This window comes from Zonotrichia albicollis, chromosome 6 (assembly GCF_047830755.1).
Source record: "Zonotrichia albicollis isolate bZonAlb1 chromosome 6, bZonAlb1.hap1, whole genome shotgun sequence".
NCBI classification, from domain to species: Eukaryota; Metazoa; Chordata; class Aves; order Passeriformes; family Passerellidae; genus Zonotrichia; species Zonotrichia albicollis.
The window spans coordinates 35470829-35488503 of record NC_133824.1 but is presented as its reverse complement, the minus strand read 5'-3'; the positions used below and the strand labels follow the sequence as shown (position 1 = coordinate 35488503).

The 17675-nt window shown below is 35.3% G+C and overlaps 1 long non-coding RNA gene across 1 annotated transcript in view; it reads right to left on the bottom strand.

Annotated features, from left to right (window-relative positions):
* The window catches only part of LOC113458986 (uncharacterized), a 37132-nt gene that overhangs the window by 8158 nt on the left and 11299 nt on the right, over positions 1-17675 (bottom strand). Inside the window, exon 2 of the long non-coding RNA XR_003379740.2 lies at positions 7014-7097. This is a non-coding gene — a long non-coding RNA (uncharacterized LOC113458986). The remainder of the gene's footprint in view (positions 1-7013; positions 7098-17675) is intronic.

Here is a 17675-nt window from a genome sequence, read left to right as displayed (position 1 = left end):
TATATTTCAAAAAATTTATTGGCATAATATATAAAGACTTGAACCCTAGTATCTTATATTCTTATTAGCAGTAATCTCTTAACAAGCAGTCATATTTCATTAAAAAATGCTCTAAAATCTGGTATGCATATAAACTTTTAACAGAAATTACATATCACTGTAGAGAAATTAAAGTTTTTATCCAGCATCTCACAAAGCCCATACACTATTTACATTCATAATGCATTTGTGGTGGCTATATACTGTGGTGTTAAATACTGAAGAAAACTCTTCTAAATTGGTTTATATTTTCTACAATAAGTAGACAGTAGCTAATGGAAATTATTTGGAAAGAGAACATAATTAACATGATTTATCATACTTTGGATCTTTTAGAAATTAAATAAGATAAACTGGTTTTATCTGAAGTCAATAACAATGTATATCAGATAAAAAGAGAATCATGTATGTTCAGAACTGGAAAACTAAAAATTAAAAATTTGAGGGCTGCTTTCATTGTAAGAAAAAAAGGGATTTTTTAAGTTTGTTCCAATATAAGCCTCTGAACTGGACATTTAGGGTCTATACCCTCCTCTCAGGCTAGCAGCTACCAATTGCATACAAATGTAGTTAAAATGACAGCATGTTTTAATTTTTGCCTCTGTGTGTGCGTCTCCATCTTTGTATCTCTCCTTATTTTCCTTATGTTTAGAAACAATAAAAAAAACTGTGTGGTTATTCCTATTAGCACTGAAATGGTTGAATACATCCTTTACAATTTCCACCTGTGTAATTTTTGTCCTTTATTTACTAGCTTCTTTAATTGCTAAAACTGCCTGCATAAAGCTATCTAGTGAAGCCGCTGCATACTCAGTGCAGTAGTCTTGACCTCCATTTAGTTCCCATTATTTTTCCTTTCCTATTTCTGCCTGTTCCCTTCTCTTGACAGCTGCTGGATATTCTGCCCTGGCTTCTGTGTACTCTTACCTTCTCTCTAATTCTGCTGCAAGGCGTAAACGTTCATCATCTCCTTCCCACCTGTGCAGAGGAGAGCATCATGCTGGGATGAAGTTATGCAATTCACTTTCTTCATGGTAGCCTGCATGGTTCTGTGCCCTGTGTTAATGACTCAAACAGGGTTGATAGCGCACACGCTTGATAACACAGCTCAGTGCCGCCTCCTGTTTAGCTCTCCACCACCTCCGCCTCACCAAAGTGAGGGAGCGAACAGTCAGGACAGCTGACCCCTACTGACCAAAGGGATATTCCACACCATTTGATATTGTGCTCAGCAGTAATAACTGGGGGCAGGAGAGAGGAGACATTCATTTGTCATCCCAATCAGCCGTTATATATGCTGAGGCCCTTATTCCCAGAAAGCAGGTGGAAATCTGCCTGCTAATGGCAAGTACAGAATCAATTCCTTATTTTGCTTCACTTGCACACACAGTTTTGGCTTTTTTCATTAGTTTAATTGTCTCAACCCGATTCCTTTTGCCTTCCTTAATTTTTTTCCTTCCCATATCCTAGGACAGAGGACTGACCTAAAGGGTGGGATTTTAGCTGTTGGCAAAGGGCAACTGACTACATGGTCTGTTTTTTATCCAGTCTGGATTTGTGTCACTCATTGACACAAACTTATCTTCTGTTCCTACATAAGTTATTCCCAAGAGTTCCAGCCCTTTTTTCTTCCTGTGCAGAAAAAATCTCAAGACTTTAGTCATGCGTTTTCCTCATGGATGTCTATTTGAAAACAGCTAACATAATTCTCTGACTCTTCCCTTCCATTAAACTTACTTGTTACTGTCTTCCTTGAAAAATCTGAACACCTACAATATCTTCATAAAAAGAACATTGACTTTGGCTGCAGTGCTTCATGAACAAACTATGTCAAAATCCTCATCCTTTTTTAAAGAGGAATAAGATAAACCCCTTTTTGTCCATTATAGCGTCCATTCACGTAATTATTATTAGCTACCATCATGTTGTTTCTCCAAAAAAATTCTGTCTTGACCCAGTTGTATCTATGCTCATGCAAGGACCATTTTCCAAGAAAATTTAGTGTGCACTGTCTAAACACACACGGTACAATCCACACAAAATGCGTAATCTGGTAGATTATCACAACTATGGCAGACATACATTTAAGTCTTCATTAAGCAAAGTACATGCAGTCAGTAGGGTATTTAAGCATATGTTTAGACAGACAGCAAGACAGCAATTAATGAACTACTGAACCATACACAGCACAATGAGAGAATATTTTTCCTGTTATTTCTTCAACTGTCCTGAATGCACATCTTTCATAAATAATGAATCAGACAGTTATTATCCGATTTTCTGAAGAGATTGCAATATTGAAAAACAGTCTTGCGTATTTTTCAAGGTTCATTTTGAAAAAGAAGCTTTAAGTACAAATCTAGACCCAATAAGTTGTGTGTTATATACAGTAAGATAGATCAAGCAGCATGTTCAGCGTGAAGAGAACCTGAGAGTACAGCAGATAACTTATGGCACGGAAACTGATCACTAGAGCAGACTGAACATTGTAAAACACAGCGTACGCATATTTATTTAGTGCTGAATTGCTGTCTGCTTCAACAATACGCCTTCTTAAGACTTATTTATGCACATTTGTGGAGGGTGGTTTTAATTCCCATAAATTTTGAAGAAAGGTTGTCTAGTACATAAGGTCTTATATTCACAGGTGACCAAAAGCATCTGTGACACAAAAACTCTTCTCTTTATTAAAAATAATATTATCTGTACAGTCAGTAACCATAATAAACCAATGATTTAGAAGATGTAGGAAAGACCCCACAATCTTTAAATAGCATTTCTAGAGAAGAACATATGTCACACGTCTAGGTTTCAGATAACAGATGATCTAAATGTCCACCTACTTATAGTCTGAAGATACTTCTAAACATATAGAAGTGCCAGAAAACAGCTTACTGTGGAAAATAACTTATACCTTAAATTTGTTATCCCTTTTGTACAAGCATAAATTGCTACATCAACAAAAATTAATGAACTATGTTCTCAAAGAAGACTAAAGAAAATGCTCAATTCATGTGGAATATTCACTATGATCATTTATTTATCTTCTGTCTTTAGTGCAATACTCCGACCCCTTTTCAGTACCATCCACTTGCTCTTGTCTATTGCGAGTCCTTAAGGAAGACACAACCCAAACATTAATGGAAAAAGAAAGCCCATCCATACTATGACACACATAGTCAACACTAGGTATCTTTCCTAACAGTAATGAATTCCCATTGCTGTTAAGTACCATTGATGCACAGTATGATGGAAAATCTTAGCACTTTTATGAATTAAAGGAATAGAAAAATTAATGGAGTGGAATGGATGTCCTGTAGGAGTCCTAGTTAATTTTTTACATTATCTCTGCTTAATTTTAACATTATCTTTGTTGTACATACATATATGTTTCTTTACTTTAGATATGTAAATGACTAATGATTTGAAAAGTCATTTAGAGTCAGCAGAAATTAAATTTGTGCCTTAAAAGAAGAATAGGCTCTTACTCTTTCTAATTGATTCATTAACCATGTGCACAATACTGTGGGCACAACTTTAATTGCATTAGATTCAGCTGAGTGTCTGTCTCACCCTTTCTTGTAGTGTTTACATTTTCTTCAACTTATGTAATTTGTGATTTGCTTATGTGTGCGTTATGCACTTGTGGAAGGACATTTCAGGTTCAGAAGGACATTATCTCCTTATCTCCTGTCACATTAAACTAGAACATCAACAACTTTGACTTTCTGTTTCTTGCCTGCCTCCCTGTTAGGGTGTTAAATTTCCAAGGTGGATGCCCAGGATACTAATATAATGCATGTTTAACTAAAAAAAAAAAAAAAAAATCAAACCAAAGCAAACCAACAAACTCTCACCCACACTTAAAAAACAAACAAAAAAAAGGATTTCTACAAGCCAGGAAGTCACACTTCCCCACCACAAAATACCAAGAAAAGTAATAGTTCTTTGCCTCATTTTCTCAACCACTCTGATGCTTTCAGCCACTTCTTACTCATGGCCATGTCTCTACTGGAGGTAGACACCTGAGCTATACTTAGCCTATAAAAAGACAGCAGTACTGCTGCTTCCTAAATGCTCAGCTAGGTCAGAACATTAGCAGATATAAGCTTTTACACTTCCTGAGAAGTGTCACTTCCATTGAAACTCTTCTACATGCTAGAAAATATTTAAATAATCGTTGAACCATGGAGAATGGGGAAACAGCTCTGCAGCCAATGAAGCAGCATACTTGGAAGACCTTCCGTCTGCTCCTTGCATCAGTATCTAAGTATAACATAATCCCTGTGCTCTTTGCAAATTGTTTTTTTCACAGCTGAACTTTTATTAGAATTAAGCAACTTTCTTTTTCTCATTTACAAACCAAATGGACCATCCCAGGCCTTTTCCATTTATTTCTGGTAAGCACAAATCTCAACAGGATTGCTTGTGCTACTCAGCAGCTTTCCAGGACAATAAACACAGAACAAGATGTTTCTAAGAAAAACCAATTTTTTTGTTTTTTTGTTTTTTTTTTTTTTTTTTTTTACAAAATAACTTTCCAAATGTTAAGAAGACCACAATCCTATACTAATCATCTACTGCAAAACATTCAAAGGTCCATTCTAAGTCCTAAATAGGATATTTATCTTTAAAGTACATCTGTCTTCTAAATTGTGTCACATGCAGCTACAATGGACTTGAAGGAGGAATAAATATAGAAACAAGTCCACATTTTCATTTCAGAAACTCAGTTAAGCCAGAAGCTAGAAAGAAATTTTTGAAAAACTTTTACACAATTCTTCCTTATTATGAGCACCCATTTTACCAAATAAATAGTTTTGTGTGAGTGAAAATGAGAGAAGACAGGAATCTGGCCACGTGTTTTCACCTACTATATAAAACCCAGAAATAGTAAAAAATAACGTATGGAACAATGTTACCTCTTTGTAATCTTACACTGTTTTGGTGCCTGAGACAAGGAAGTAACCGGTACTTTCTGAAATGTAATGAATCAATCTCCTAAATTCATTCAGGAATGCATTGTCTTGTACAAACATAGAATCAAAACGCTAAAGCTTGAGACAGAGAGACATTTTTTTTCTAGAAAACAAGTGAAATGGAATGAGCCATGTGTGCAAGGGATTTGATGTTACAATGTTTTGATCTCACTGGAGGTTTTGCCTAATTATAATAAGTATGTAAAATTGTAGTTTGTATCTGTTAACCTCCTATCATATATTTTAATTTGGGGAGTGATATTCCTTGTCTCTATTATCTTTTTCTTTCTCAAAACTTTTCACATGTCTGTAAAATCAAATACTTGTGTTTGTCAGTTCACATATCCATAAATACCCAAAAGAAGCAGAAACTCTTGCTCATCTTGTGTAAACATGTATCATAAATGGGGAAAAGAGGAACTGTCCTGACAATTCAGTGGTTTCAAAATTTAATGTTTTTCCTCTCAGAAGAAATTCCTGTTTTATTGACTTCCTGAGATGCTTATGGGGGCTGAAGCACCAGTGATATAGACTGCTACACTCTGGGCTTCAGACCCAAGAGGATTTTTGTTGGCTGAAATGAGACTTTCTCTGCAAAATATTCCACAAGGAATCACTGTTGGCTAAGATAAACCTGGAGATGCTCTCTAAAAAGACTGTGCCAACATGACTTGACAAATGTCTTGAGGTTTCAGATGCTAATAGTCAAAAAATATTGAAAGGAATTATTACTGAAGCAAGAAATTTTAATTGTTTGTGTTATTGACAGGTTTTTGTGACATCTGAGTCACTCAAGAGTATTGATTTTGCAGAAAAAATATCTGGTAACAGGAATATAAAATATTACTCCTACTGAGGAAGTAAAAAATAACTCTGACAGGAAGATGCATTATGTTATTTCTTAACATGTGCACAGTTTCTGAAACACAAATTCCTGGTAGAATACATAAACATTAAAAAATAAAATAAATAAAAAAAACCTGCTTCTCTGTTTTTGAAGAATAAATATTCTGTAAGATAATATTAGTCAGCTTTAAAGATCTTTAATTGTTTGAATGCTTTTTTAAAAGAGATAAAAACATATAAAAAGACTGTGTATAATATCTAGTCCACTTGCAGCAGTCAATCCCAAAAGGTATCATTAAGACCAAAATTCAGACTTTAAAAATAGATTAAAAATTGAAGGTTTATATAGCTGGTAATACAAATTTTAAAAGGGTAGGGGGGACGGGTGAAAATGTGAGAGATCAATTTTCAAGGGAATATATAGAAGTTAAGTGTTTAATTCTCCCTAAAATCTGAGCTCCAGGTTTATATATATTTTATACAGACAGACATTAAAACTATGAAAACCCTTACAAAATTGGAAATTAAACACTCTGGAAATTAAATGACATTTTGACATGGTGTACTATGCATAGATAATCTACAGCATAAAGACCATATCAAGAATGACCTTTATGAATTCAGAAAAAGAATTAGAGTTACCACCTCTCAAACACCAAGAAAACCAAGTAGGATGAAATTATTTCAATTATTTTTTTCCTACTTCTTATCATCTCTATTCACAATTACTGATTTGAGATTATCTAGAGGATAGCTTCATCTATTTTTACATCTGTATGTAAGATTTACAAAGATTCATAAGAGAAAATTCCTATGAAGAGGCAGAAAAAATGGACCTAAGTTTTCTGCTAAACCAATCATATTTGCGAACAGCAAACAGCTCACACTTACTTTGAAGTGTAAATATGTACTCATAATTACACTTTTAATAATTCATTTACATTCAGATCTGAAACATGAAACCCATTTATATATGATAAAGAGGGAGGGCAGGAGGGAAGAGACAGGCTGGAAAGTCTGGGAATTGTAGCTGGATGACTGCTTTTGTCGGCAGGGAAGGTGAATACTAATGTGTAGCAAACTTTTGTCTCCTAGGACATTTAGTCGACAAGCCATTCCAACACCATTTTTGCCAAAGAGGTACATTACCTGCTTTGTGGTTTCCTTGCAGTGAAGTTATCATGCGTGACTCGGAATCCGATGGGTTGAAGCTCTTCACCATGGCTGACAAATCTAGTATAAAAAAAGAAATATTATCCTACTCCCCTTCCCAAAATCACTCTTTGTTTCAAGGAAACAAGTGGAGTGATTAGAATTTTTTAGCTCTTTTCTAAGATCACAAAACAAAGGTAAATCCATACTAATGCTTTTCAATATGTGTATGGATTGGGTCTGTTTATCAGGACTTGTGACCTCTATCTTGCATTTTTAGATGCTGAATACACAAAAACCCACCCACTGACCCAGTTAGATGGTTAGAGTCTATGTGAGATCATCCATGACATTTTCAAGGGGTCTGAAGAAGAGGTGTTCAGTTCTTGTGATGATAAACTTCAACTGAAAAATTATCAGATTCAATATCATACACTGATCTACTAGCATCAGTCTCTCAAGTTGCATCATGACAGTCAAAAATAATATGCATTTTCATGAAAATTGTGCTCTCTGAAAGCAAGCCTTTTAGGTCTGCCTTCAGTATAAGAAGTATTTAATTTGCATATTCTCATTTCAGTTCGCAAGAGATAATCATGTACTTATGACCCTGAAAAAGACAAATAAAAAGATGTAGAAGTTCAGGAAGGATCACCTCCAGTTAGAGATTACACCTTTGAACACTTCAAAATGAATTGTAACTATGTTTTAAATCATCCTGTCATCCCTCTGGTATTAATACAGGTTTAGCTACTCAGGGTGTCTTTTTTATGAATGCTTTCAAGTTTTGCTTTGATTTGAGGAGCAACACAAATATTTCCTCATTATTCACTGTTCTTTCTATTCCTGAGATGTCGGAAATTTTATTCTTGTCTTAAATACCTTTGAAGACAGATTCTCTTGAGCGTCAGAAATGAGGCAGACTAGAAGAGCAAGCAAGCATTGACAAAGGAAATTTTCCTTTTTGCTACCTATTTGATAAGTGTTTACTGCAACTTCTGTGTGTTTCATGTTTTTTGCCCTACCACGTAAGCATGACTCCCCCAGTTAAAAACAATATAATGTTCATTTGGCCCACCCCTCCTGTGTTACGTGTGGCTTGTGCTATCATTCAAACAGAACAAGGAACAAACCCTGTGCCAGCTGGGGAAAGCGTGCTCACTGCTCTTGAGCAAAGGCTGAGAGCATTGACTTGAAATTATAGAACAGCTGAGCTTGAGGAAGAAAGAAGCAGAACACTGAAGCCTTGGCTTTACACATCTGAGTAGTCTAAGTGACTTGAGAGGTTTTGGTGGATTGAGAGGCTTTTATTGCTTCTACAATCAGAAGGCTTAGATCTACTAATAATGCATAGCACAATGTCAGTGAGGCTCACCCAGTAATTCCTGCACGAGGCATGAAATGCCAAGCCTTGGGTGAACAATGCAAGTTTACATTCTTTTACTGCAAAGACCTCGCTTCCAATCTAAACTTAGAGTGCTTATGCTTCACTCTCCAGAGGTTCCATTTCTTGGTATGTTAGAAAGCCATGAATTATTAGACAATTCTTTTTATCACTTTGACTTTATTTTAGATGGATAGAAAAGAGCTTTTTAACTCTTTCTAGAATTCAAAACTTTCTGTTACTGCTCATGTACACACTTAAACGGATGCTATGTTTTCATCACAGATAGAGCAGGTCATGACAGAATATCAGAAGCCTGTAGAATTTAACATTTTAACAAGTGCCTGAAAGGCTTTTTTAGAAGTATTTTATCAATTAATGAGGGCCATAATGTTTCAAACTGTGCTTTCTCTGACCACAAGAAATTGTAATGTGATCTGGCAAGTTTTATGAAAAAGGAATCTGCACATCATTCAAATACAAATATCAACTGATATTCATGCTTGTAGAATGCTAAACTTGGTTTTACAGAAATGACCATGAAATTAGGGAGATGTTTGAAAAGTAAATTCATTCTTCAACTGAAAATGAGTGTTCCCAAATACTTGTCTGTTATATTTATGCAGCATTACTCATTACTACCCAATTTTAATTCAGCAGTAGATTGCATCTTGATGTGATGTTATCTTGTTCAATTCAAGTCTTATCTAAGCAGTTTTGCTCTTCTGTTTTATTGCAAAGTTTTTGACTATGTCACATAAAATGGAGAAATCTGTTATATGTTAAATATTGGAGAATAAATAACTTCTTCAACACACAATTGCAGATGTCCTAGGTGGACATGCGTTGTCTTCTGGTTTACTCCCCACTTCCACTGTTTAGGCAACAATGTTTCATTTGGAAAACACTTCTCTCCTTTTTATATGTGCCACTGCAGCACTACGTGCCATCAAAACTAACAGCTCACTTTTGGGAATTACATCAAAACATTTACATCTATATCAGCCTCACTTTGGAGATTCATTTCTATTTATCAAAGTATTTGTTATTTTAATATACAGTTTAGTATTTTAAGCATCAGTCAGTTTCCTATATATTCATTATAAAATAAAGACAGTTCTAAAACACAAGCAGTGCCAAGAGCAAAATTTCATTTTCCTAAAAGCTGAAAGTTTTGAGTTGCAAAATTCTGTGGTGAAGACAGAGTAGGAGGAGAGCTGAGAGAGGTGAGTAAAGTGTGAGGGAAGAGGAGGAGGACATGGGGAAAGCATATGGGAAGGGCTTTTCTCTCCTTTAACATTTCTTGTGTCTTCCTATCACCACAGTTCCTGACAAAAGTAAAACCTGCTGTTGTCACTGCTGGGGGAAGAACAGTGGGCTAGATAGACCTTCAGTCCCACATAATAGAGTGTTTATCAGGTTCTCACTATTTTCTCACTAGAAATTAAAAAAAGAAATCTTTTCTGGTAAGCACAGTAAAACACTGAGAAATGTATACACTTAAACACACATTTTACTTAGACAAGTGTCATGCTCAAAGACAGAGAGCAAACCACAACTAACAAAAGTTAAATTATCAATCAAAGCTGGTGATTTACTCAAATACCAACCTATTGCCACTACCAGATTTTAACCACATAAACCATGCTCCCATGTCTGTAGTTACCTCTGATCTCCAACTCAGGACTATAATGACTGAAAAAACAGATTAAGTAAAATCAGAGGAAAATCAATAACTGGAAAATCCTAAACTGGAATTAGCAAGATTCAGGATATCAGTCCCCAAGAGAACACTGTAGATTTTACTTGAACCTTCTCCAATTTTCATTATTATTCCCAGCTAGTGCACAAGAATTGGCTAAAGTATGCCAATAGTAATTATGGCAGCAAAATACACAAATATAAAATAGGCATTAGTCCTCTCAAGTGTAGTATGGAAGGAAGGCCTGTGGTCTCAGTTTCAGGTTCCCTGCCTAGAAAACACTGCTCAGATTCCTGCTCTTTACAAACGCCTTTCTATTTGATGACAATAAAATATTCTATTTAGTTATGCCAACTAATAAAAGAATCCAGATGGTTTTGTGCCAGGGACATGTCTTTCTTATTGCTAATTCACAAACTACTGTATCACTTTCAAAGTTTGTCACCTATGATTTGATGTTCCCCTTCCAAGCCATGGATACTAATAACACACAGACAATGAACAATTACTTTTTTCTCTCTCTGAAAATACAGCAACTGAGTTTGTGGTGTATTTTTCAGACTTACTACCTTGCTCTTTAAAGTGTGCTATATGGATTTTGTGTTATTTTTCTCTCTAAATTAAAAAGTAATATTATACTATACTAGTACTGCTGTGAAAATTCTTTACTCTTAAAAAGTTTCTCAAAGATCTGTCATTGAGGGGGTTTTATTCCTTCCTTTTATCCATTTTCTCTTAAGTAGTTGTATTACAATAAAAGCTGTAATTTTCCTTTTTTCTTGGTTGGTTATCAATTTGCTTCCACTTCTACTCTTAAACAATATATAGTTTTAAAAATATGAATGTTTTCAACTTTTTCCTTTATATAATAAAATAGTTTTAATGTGACTCCCAGAAACATTTTGCATTTTCCCTTCTGTTATTTTTTCTCTATAAAACTTAGATCACAGGGTTTTTTCCATAATGAAATCATTCCTAACAAAAATTTTTTCTTACACCTTGGACTGCCTCTTTTGATTGATGAATATGTAACCTATAATTTTTAGAAATTCTAGCAATATTTAAATATTGGTAAACATTTTAGCAAGCCTCTCTGATTAAAGTCCCCTAGGATAATGAAGGTGTGCCATTTGTTTTTTTTTCCCTAAAATAACAAATATGTCCTTAGGAAATCAGTCATCATCTTTCAGCCTCATACAGAAAGAGACTTCTTGCATAAAATGTCTCCTGATTCTTTTCATCTACTGACACAGCCCATCTTCATTAATGTCTGGTTCCTCATATACATGCTCACAGCTGAGTAATTTCTCAGGCTTTGGATTACAGTCGTTCCAAGAATTCCACCAATCAATTATTTGAGTTATGAATTAATCCCTGTGTCAAAATTTTGAACTAGATCTTTCATCTTTCACTTTTGTGTTGTGTTTTAATATCTTCTATCTCCACAAAGCACTTCAATATGAAACAACAGCTGGCAAAAAGAAGGCCCTGGGCAATAAAACAGTGCCACTTCTTTTTAATGCAGTTTAAGCAATGTTTTGCAGTCTTCCCATGTGATAATGGACTTCTCATTGAGTTTGCCCAGTACACTAAGCCCATACTCCGCTTTCTCTCAACTCATGTGTCATTTCATGATTGCCAGTTGTATTAACTGTGCTTGGTTCCTGTTGGCTTTTTCTTTTTTTTGGTAGGATGCCTACACAGTGCAATACTAAAAGCTCAAAAAGCATCAGAAACCGTGCTAATGGAATCTAAGTAGACTCTTAAAACCATTTTTTCTTCAGTTAATTTTCTCCAAAAGTAGCTTTCCTTGCTTTCATATTTGTTCTGTAGCTGAAAGTTTAACCTTTTCACACCATGGCCTATACATTCATTTTCACTGCCCAAATCAGCCTGTTTTTACCTTTCTGAATTGATCCAACCAAAACCAAACTTGCTTAGCAGTTGCACTCTATCCTGTAAAGTCTGTGCAATCAGAGTGGCAGTTTTCAACCAAAGCAGAAGAGAATTCATTTAACCAATTATATAATCCTGAGCATATTCATTTAATAAACTGTTCACTGTGGGAGTAAGGTGGAGCAATGATCATTTTTTATGTACCTTGCCAAGCTGTCCTAAGAACAATAAAGCCTCAAATAATGACAAAGTATGTCCTTTTCTTTTTATCTATCCATAGTTTTTTATTTGGTGTAATAATTATTAATAACTTCTATAACAATTAAATCAGATAAAAAATTGCCACCCTTATTAAACTTATAACCAAAAATATTCCATAGGAAAATTGTCTATATGGTGTAGACAACAAGTTCATTGGAGCCTGACATTGCAATAATATAGATCAGTAGAGAAAAGGGTCCTCAGGGTCATGGCATGCTTCTAGCCATCATTATCAGAGAAGACATGTACATCTCCTGATGCCTGCAGAAAAAAACTTGGATTTGAAATAACCCAGAGCAAATGAATTATAAAACACAGAATATAACTCACTGCTCTTCTTAGCGACAAGCAGATGCACCAAACTTTAACAAGTCAGGCCTTGATCCAACAAGATCCTTTCAAATTTTGATTAAAGACACCTAATTTTTAACTGGTATTATCTCTGACTGCATTTTTTAATGTTGGAGGACATGACTGTGTAAACTTAATTGGATTTCTGTGGTTAAAAAGAAATTTCATATAATGGTGAAAAATATTTACTTTTCATATCATTCTGTCAAATGCTCATATTTGGAGATGATAAAAGGTTAACTAGAACAAGCTCTTCCAATCAGTAAGTGGCAGTCAGGTTATGTGACATCTAGTCAGAGATTATACAGTTCTTCATAATACAAAACCAGAATTGTCTGTCTTCATCAGACTAAAAGGAAATTTGTACTGTCCCATTCCTAATGGAAATGTACTTCTGCCAAGACAAGGGAATTTTAAGCACCCCGGAGAAGAAGTCAGAGAATAAGTCAGACAAGATTCTAAGTACCCATCATCAATACAGAACCACACTGTCTTCACACCACCTCTCTCTTAAACAAAACCACAAATGAAAATCCACCAAATTCCCAATCCTTCTAGGCACAGCTAGACTGCAGTAACTGAAGTTCACATCCAATCAATGTAAATGTTATTAGGCTGTGTGTTCCATTTTGCCTGTTCTAGCTGACTGGATTGTTGAGTTAGAGCACAGAAAAGCAATGTACTTTGGTTTGCTTTCAAGGACTATGGATTACCAAGTTACAGTCATAAAAATAATTCCTAAGGAGAAAAAAATACAATTGACACTAACATTAGTCTTGAAAAACACTCAATCAAATTAAGTTGGCCAGAGGCACTGACTACACATATTTTTAAAAATCGTTATGCATAGTTCTTGGACTATTTAAAAATCACCCAGATAGGAAAAAAGGCAAGAAAAAAAAAATATATGTGGAAATGATGGAATGCAGAAGAACAAAAACTGTACTTGGCAAAAGTTAAATCTAGTATGAAATAGTAATGTTATCCGTATGAGGGTCGAGCATAAAGGGAAGGGAAAGAACAACAATTTCAACTCTTCCACAGAGAGAAACAAAAGATATTTTATAGACAAGATTATAGGACTGAAAAGAAGCCCCAGATCTACCATGTATAAAGGAAAGAAATACAGGACAGGTTTAAGTCAGACTGTGCATGATCCAGGCTTATCTTTATACCAGAGTCCAGAAATGTGTGCAAATTCATGTTCAATAAGTCACTTCTGATTTCATATCTATCGTTTTCCCATCAGCGTTTTTGATCCCGTGAACTTCTGGACAGTTTCCCTATTGGCCTTTCTGACGAGATTACCATAGTCCCTTATTTAAGACCATCATTACTAATATTGTGTTCAGTGTCCACAAATAGACAAACAATCATTGCATCAACCCCTATGGTATCATGACAGCACAACCATCATAACAAAATAGAAACAATTGCTATTTAAAATTAAAATGAGACTTGTGGACAACTGCTAAAAGGAATACCTTTAAACGGTACCTACTGCTCTTCTAGTAACTTAATATTCAAGATCACACTGGGGATAAGCCAAGATTTGAAGACAATTTTCTTTTGAATATACAGATAAGAACAAAATATAGCATGTGACCAGATAGTAAAAATGTCTCTGGAAACAAATTATCCACCAACAATCCAATTACTTGTTGCTTGCACAACTTCAATCTGTTAATTATCTCCATTCATTCTGAGTAACTTCTTCATTACTGAGATTCATTACAGAACCATTCAGGTCTCTGAAACTATTTAACACCTTTTGTGTCCAAAAAAAAGTACAGTGTCATCAAGATTTCAAACCACAAAGGTAGGGTTTTGTCCTTGGACATATTTATGTATTTCCTATTGCAGTCAAATAAGTTGGAACACAATAACTGATCCAACAGGGTTTTACTACTTTTTCAAAACTTAAAAGATTCTTCATGCATTTTTATGATTTCTAATGTCATCTGGAGATTAGACACAGTTTGATCCCGGTCTACATAAATACCTGAAAAAACTTCAACTCTAATATCCACATCCAATCAGACCTTTTTGATTTCATTACATTGGCCCCTCAATATGGTTCAGTACATATCCAGGACATTAAAGTTTTCACATAAGGTTATTTTTTGAGAATGTATATCCATGTAACTATGTAAAGATTCAGATCTGAGTGGAGGGGTTCTAACTGACACTCTGCATAAAAACTGCACTCAAAAGACTACAATCACCATTAGAATCTAAACACAATGTAAAATTTAGCCATTGAATATCCAGAGGAGCAGTAAGATCCCTACTGCAACACAACAATTAGGAGCAAAAATGGGGCATAATATAAAAAACCCAAAACATATCTATTCCCACAAAACAGCAAACTGAGAAGCTTTTTAGGAAATATTAAGGTTTGGGAGATGCCCAGATATATGCTGTCAAAAACACAGAGAAACCAAAACTGAAACTAGGAGTAGATGCTATGTTTACTTGGGATTCACAAGAACTGAAACAAATTTTATCATTTTGACTTTAAAGAGTGGAAACAAATGACCTCCATTACTTTAATAGTTGAGCAGCCATCAGAGACTAGGAAAATCAGGGTATTTATTTAGTAAAATAGCAAGTCAAAGTACAATAGGAAGCTGAATATGAGTCGCCAGTGCCCTGGAAGCCAGGAGTGCCAGCTGTGTCCCAGAGGACATCAGGCACAGCTTCACCAGCTGGGCAAGGGAGGGGATTGTCCTGCTCTGCTTGTTCAGCCTGGATATGAAGGCACTGAGAGAGACCTCACAGCAGCCCAGTGTTCCTCACCAGTGAAATGACCAGTGCCAGGACCCAAGGGAATGGCCCAAAGTTGCTTTAGAGCAGATTTAGGTTAGATATTAGAAAAAGGTTTTCACCCAGAGAGTGTTTGGACACTGGAACAAATTATTCAACAACAATCCAATTACTTCCCCAGGGAAGTGGTCCCAGCACCAAACCTAACAGAGCTCAAGAAGTGTTTGGACAATGCTCTCAGGCACAGGGTGAGATTCTTGGGGTGGCCTGTGCAGGGCCAGGAGTTGAACTTTGATGATCCCTCTGGGTCCTTCCAACTCAGAATATTCTATATGACTTATGTGTATATTACATATCATTTTATTATTATCAAAGCATGTATTAATCCTTTCCCTGTGTTACTGAAGCAACATATCTTTCAAGGTGGCTGTAGATTTTAAGTACTCTGAATTATGTGTGAAAACAAGTCACCCATGGTTGCATAGTAACTCAAAACTGTTGATCTTAAAAGAAATGAAAAGAACTTAGGATTGAAAAGAACCCATCATCACCCAATTGCTGGCATGGTTTTCTGAGAAGTATAATGTTATAATCAAATTTGTCCCAGCACAAAAAGACATCTGAAATCCATTTGTTCTTATTGCAGAATTTTTCTGACTGTGGGGATTGAAGTTGCTTGGAAAGGTAGGTGCTATCCTCTTCATCTGTGGGTTGGAAAGTCACCCTACTTTTAAGAAGGCAGGCTCAGTAAAATCCCTGAAGTATCTTAAGTCCTCACTAAAGCCAAAAAATACTTTATTCATAAAGGACTCCTCAATCATGAAAATACCTCTTTGCATTTAATAATTAACCTCTTCAGTCACTCTATCATATACATGTCTGGAATTGTATAGGCAATATAACCTACTCTGCACTTGGATACTAACAGCTATAGTGATAGTGTTATTTTCTAATGACTTAGAAAACCATAATATAGGCAAAACAGGCTTCTTCAGTACTATAATTCTCTTACATCCCGGCTTTTAAAAGCACTGGCCCTGTTATTCCAAAGACACCTGGATATTTTTTTAGCTAACTCATTTTACCCATTTTAGGTTGTATTTGAAATAAAGAAAGCTGAATTGCCACACTCTGTATCTTACTAACACCTATCACAGTGTGTTACAGATTAAATGAAGCCAAAACGGCTAAGAAAAGTTTTGCTTTTGGAAGTGTGCTGCAGAAAAGGGAAATCTCTTTTTTACCAGTCTGTCTGCTTTATCTTAACTGACACCAGGTAAGTGGCTCTGCAATGCCCTCTGAGTATTTCAGTGTGAACATTCACTTACAGCCCTGTTCACAATCCTTGTTTTAATAGATTGCAGTATGGTTTTTAAGAGGTTAAAAAATGGGAAAGCTCACCAAAGTTTTTTCTTCATTTCAGGATCTTAGAAGATAAATATTTCTGTGGGAATTTTAATTTAATTAACAAAAAGACATTTTATAAAGTTTCCAGCTATACATTCGGTACTTCATTGCCTGATTTTTCCAAGACTAATATTGAAGGATTTAGAATTGGTACCTTATATTTCTCAAATATTCATTCTGCTAAAGAAATATTATTTTGCCCCTATTCTCATATGAATGCAACTGTTGAGAAAAGTATTTGAGTGTTTGTCTAGAGGTTAAAGATTTTTTTTCTCCAATATGCAAAAAGAATAAGTAACAGCTGTTGAAGTATATCTTCCTTAACCCTCCTCATCAATGTTACTGTAGTCTATAGGAGGACATTTTTGACTTCCCCCACTTCCAGGAGAATAAGAAGATTTTTGCAGACATCATGGAAACAGAACCTGGCCACTGAATCTTTAAAATCAATGAATGTGAAACAAAACTCCCAGTATGAGTAGCAGACCACAAATTGCATTTGTAGATTTAAGACTCATAAAAATGAAACAAAGTTATAATTAATAAATAAGCTAAAAGAACAGCAGATCCCTTCTTCCCTAGTTTTCTGCCTACAAATAGGAGACATTTGATCTGAAAGCTTTGCAACACAGTGAAAAACCTCACAAAACTCCCATAGCTGTTTTGATATTTTAGAATAATTACTCTCCCTTGGCCTGTGAAGATACTGATTATCTCGGATGCTGATTTCCACAAGAACTTCAGAAAACATCCAACCCAATATGGACTTGGACTTTCCTGCAATACTGTCACATAAAAAGCTGGAGAGTTAAAAAAATAATTTAAGTGCACCAGAGAAACATGCACACTGACAGCCACAAAGATGCCTTTCCAGGACTCTTGTTACAGTAAG